Here is a 5238-nt window from a genome sequence, read left to right as displayed (position 1 = left end):
CACATAGTTTTGGTTTTTTCCACAGGCAGACAGGATCTGATGGTCTGGAGTTGTGCGGGAAGCGTCGAGGTCTGGTGTACAAACACAAGCGACCTGCGACTCACTGGAACATAGTGTTTCTGCTCGGCTGCGCCGATCGCTTTACACCCAAGAGATTAAATATATATCATATACTGTACTTTTACTATCATGTCTTCTCCATTTAGAACAAATAACTGCTCAGGGATGTTTTGTGCGCTGATTTGTACATACAATGACAGGACCGCTTTCCTCCATAACAGTGTGAAAACCCAGCAGACGTACGACATGATAAAACAACTCAACATGAAGCTAATCAATGCGAATCCTGACGCGGCCGTCCCTAGTGTACAGATGGGGCTTGTGGGTGGAGATGAGAGCCGGTCACATGTCCAGCAGCAACAGCTCGCGATGGGGCCTCCACCACTGATTTGATCTTTCTGAGGAAGGTCACGGCCTCTCTGCCGTCGAGTCAAGCGGTGGTCGTACGTCGAGCCACGTACATCATGGGGCCGGATCTCCACCTGAACACGTCAGAGAACAGAAGAGCACCAGAGCATCACTCACACACGCTTTCACAGCAGCGCTGGACTTCTCCATTCATTTCCCCCGCAGAGATTTAACACAGACACCAAGCAGAGACTAGAAGAATCACAACATGCCGAACTCTGACCTCAAACATCAGACAAAAGACTGTAAACTTCGGCTGGAATGAACTACAATCCCATGAATCACTGCAAACACCAAATTAAAAACAATGCAGAAATATAAAACTAATTTAGAGCTGTTGATTAGATTTGTAGTCCTGCAAAATATGCATATATAGTGCTGTTCAATAGTTTGGGATAAGTACGATTTTAGTAAGTTTCTTTTGCTCATCAAGATTGCATTTATCTGATCAAAAACACAGGGAAAAAAAACTAATTCTGTGAAATATTACTGCAATTTAAAATAACAGCTTTCTCTTTTAATATGTGTTAAAGTGTAATTTATTTCTGTGATGTGCAGCTGTATTTTCAGCATCATTACTCCAGTCTTCAGTGTCACATGATCTTCAGAAATCATTCTAATATGATGATTTATTATCAGTGCTGGAAACAAATGTGTTGCTTAATATTTTTCATGACTTTGTTACATAAAAAGCATAATAAGAACAGTGTTTATTCAAAATTGAATTTTTGCGTTACAGCATATACTAATATTCAAAAGTCTGTGGTCAGTACATTTTTTTTCTTTCTTTTTTAAAAGAAATACTTTTATTCAGCAAGGACGTGCTCGATTCATAAAAAAAAAAAAAAAGATTTCTGTTTTTAATAAATGCTGTTCTTTTTAGAAAAAGGTTTATGTTTTTAATGGTTGCAATGTTATTTTTAGAAGAGAAAATGTTTTCAAAGTTTAGAATAGATTATTATGTTGGAATGATTTCTGAAGATCATGTGACACTGAAGACTGGAGTAATGATGCTGAAAATACAGCTGCACATCACAGAAATACATTACACTTTAACACATATTCACACAGAAAACAATATTAGAAATAGCAATATTTCACAATATTATCGTGAAAAGCGCTATACAAATAAACGTGAATTGATCAAATAAATACAGCCTTATAAGCAGAAGAGGACTGTGAGAAGATATAAACTTCCAAAAAAATAAGTCAGATACACACTGCAAAATATCTTTATATATATATATATATATATATATATATATATATAGATATAATATATATATAATATATAAATAATTATTATTATTATTTTTGTTTCATAGAAAAAAACAACGTTCCAGAGTGGGTGGAGCTTAAGTGCTGTTTTGGCCCAATTTTCTCTCCCCATCTCTGATTGGTGGAGGCTGCTTTGAGAATGATTGAGCTGTTTAAACATGAGTTATTTTCAAAATAAGGGTTAGGGTAAACACTGGTTAACAAAAATATCCTCTATGGAGGAACTGAATGGAGTTTTTACTGTTGACTCGACTGCATAAGGCACAGAAAACACAAAAGCGTTTGGAGGTTTCCTCTACCCATCTGACCTTCCCAGCGATGGCCACGGGCCGGTCAAAGATGCCGTGCATTGCCAGGATGGCCGACTGCGGCGGGTTGATGATGGGAGTGCCGAACATGGAGCCGAACACCTCCTCCGTTGCTGATGGTGAAGGTGCCGCCGTCCATGTCCTCCACAGCCAGCTCGTTCTTACGAGCCTACGCAGAAAACACAGGAAAACCAGTCAGAAACTGGCACCCGATCACACAAACTAGCAGATTTATTTAATATTTAAATATTCTCTTCTCTAGTCTGCTCAATAATCCAGTGGCCTAATAAATCAGCTTCTGAACATTATGATCATCGTTGTGCTCTGATTAACGCTCTTAAAAATGTCATTAGAGTCGTCAGAGGAATAAAACCGCAGCAGTTTTTTCAGAAATTACACGGTTTGATTTCCCCCTTCTCTGACATCATTTTACCAGTGATACCGCTGTTTTTTTAGGTCATGTTTTGTCACATATTTAGCTAAATAAAGATTTCTGGGTCAGTCGCTCCATTTGCAGCTGAATAAGCGTGTCTTCAGACAGCAGCTCGCTCGCCTCACCTTCTCTCCCAGCTCGTTAAATCGTTTTTCTCGATGTCGGCGAAGTTCATTCCCTCCACGCCTCGGATCACGGGAACCACCAGCCCCTGAGAGACGAGGATGAGAACGAGTTCACATTACCACAGCGACAATACATGATGTTATAAGAGAACAAGCTAAATATCTGCTGTTCTGGAAATAAAAGATGATTTTTTAAAAATGTTTTTGAATGAAGTCTCTTCTGTTCACCAAGGCTGCATACATCAAAAATACAATAAAAACACTGAAATATTTTTACTATTTAAAGTATGTTTTCTATGTGAATGTGTTAAACTGTAATTTATTTCTGTGATGTGCAGCTGTATTTTCAGCATCATTACTCCAGTCTTCAGTGTCACATGATCTTCAGAAATCATTCTAATATGATGATGTGCTGCTCAAGATACATTTCTGATTATTATCAGTGTTGAACACAGTTTGTGCTGCACAATATTTTGTGGAAACTGTGATGCATTTTATTTTTCAGGATTCACAGATGAACAGAAAGTACAGAAGAACAGCATTTATCTGAAACAGAAATCTTTTATATGATTATAAATGTGTAGGATCTACCTTCGGTGTTGCGACTGCCACACTGATATCCACATAATCCCGATACACGATCTCTTTGGTTGAGTCATCGATGACTGAGCAGATTAAAACAATAACAGTTTAATAAGCTTTCAACATTTTTGACTTTTTTTTTGAGTTTATATCTTGCAGTTCCACAAAACACTGTGAAATAACTAAAATATTTGTATTTGTGTAATACATACAGTACATATGCATTTAAAAGAACACTGAATATCAACTGAAACGTGAAGACAAGGCAGGACAACAGTTTTTATTAATATTTAGGTTTTTTTTTCTTGGCTTGTTTTTAATTTAAAAGTTTTAGTAATTTTGTCACGCGTTTGTCATTTTTTGTCTTTATTTTTATTAGTTTTAGTTATTTTAGGCGACCAGCTGAAATAAAGTAAGTTGAATCATTTATTTTATTTCAAGTGAAAGTAAAAGCACAAAACCAGCTTTCTGTTTAGTTAACTCTGACTCTGAAGGTACAGCAGCCCCGCGGGTCTATTTTAGCGCTGTACATGCACCCAGTCTCCGATGGAAGAACATGAGATGGTGAACTCTGGGCCAAATATAGACACACACTGGCCGATGAAACCGTGTTAAACGTGCCTGTCTATGTAGGCCAAGCCAATGAGGTTTGGAAGGAAAGAGAGGAGGGGGGCGTCAGAAAGGGTAATCTGTGTAAAACGTGTTCTTTAGACTCGAACAAACGACGACCACATAACCACACACGCTTAATCTGAAGTGGTGAGATGCTGAGGCTGAACTGTGTGTGTGTGTGTGTGTGTGTGTGTGTGTGTGTGTGTGGTGAACGTACCAGCGTTAACGGCAGGCTGGTCTGTCAAAGCGTAGGCAGCTGCTTTCACAAACGCAGACATGAAGCCCAGTTTGATGCCATGTTTCTTCAGGAAAGCATCTTTATACTGTTTCCTCATCTCTGTGATGTTGCTGTCAAACACAGAAGAAACATAAGACAACTGCAACCAAGCATTACAGCAAGGAACAGTCACTCGTTCTCACGTCGCTCCAACTTTCTCTTCTAGAAAATTCAAACCAGATGTTGAGCAGAATGTTCACGCTGCTCTTTACCATCCAATGAAAGCGTATGGTGATAGAGGCAGTACATGTGACTGCTGCACTATTGTCCAGGTCTCTGAAATCATGCTTTTGTGTGAGAAACAGACTGAAACTGAAGCTATTTAAGAACTAGATTATAGTGTATTTATAACAGTTAAGGTATTTTACATTCCATTTGGGAGACTGACAGATATAGTAACTGTGAACTGCTTAAAATACAATTAATATTCAGTAATGCACTGTAGTGAAATATGGTTTAGAAAAGGTGCAATGATGCCTTGAATCAGTTTCATCATGAAAATTCATATATTGTGGGTTTGGTTGAGTTAACCTGTTTTAGTAAAGCGCTTCAGTTTACAGGTGATTGTTTAAAATGTTCAGGCTTTTCTGTTTGAGCTGATGACAAAATTATATATTATAGATTATGAATAATATATCAATGTAAATGTTTTTCCTTTCTTTTTTCTGTCAAAGGCACAGCCCTACATTATTGAATATGATTGGAATATATAAAACAATTAATATTGCTTTTTAGAGGTTTCCTTTTCAAAACATTGATAATGTTTTTATTTTTAATCTAATTGTTATTTTTCTCGTCATATTTTCAACAACAGCTTAAATGGCAAAGCTTGATTTTATTATGATTGGAACATTTGTAATGCATTTATATTGATATTGCTTTTAAATATTTCACAGCATTTTTATTCAAATGATTTAATTATCACTATGACACACATATGCACAAAAATGCCAAATCCTAATTGTTATCTAAAAATCCTTGAAGTGTAATTGTTGACTCTCTAACACAATGCAATGTAAATAACCCCACTAAAAACTCTTCAGCAATAGCTTTGTTTCCATCCACCTGTTTTTGTGCTCATTTTGGAATATCGCATTAAAAACCGCTAGAAGGAAATGCCAAGATGTGCATAAATTCTAAAAATGTGCATAAAAA

General features: G+C 37.0%; 1 pseudogene; it reads right to left on the bottom strand.

Moving 5' to 3' along the window:
• Window positions 1-213: 213 nt before the first annotated feature.
• Window positions 214-4221, bottom strand: LOC122143636 (annotated as a pseudogene).
• Window positions 4222-5238: the final 1017 nt, after the last annotated feature.

This window comes from Cyprinus carpio, unplaced genomic scaffold (genome assembly GCF_018340385.1).
Source record: "Cyprinus carpio isolate SPL01 unplaced genomic scaffold, ASM1834038v1 S000006476, whole genome shotgun sequence".
Lineage (NCBI taxonomy): Eukaryota > Metazoa > Chordata > Actinopteri > Cypriniformes > Cyprinidae > Cyprinus > Cyprinus carpio.
The sequence above is the reverse complement of the archived record's forward strand: the minus strand, read 5'-3'. Positions and strand labels throughout refer to the sequence as shown.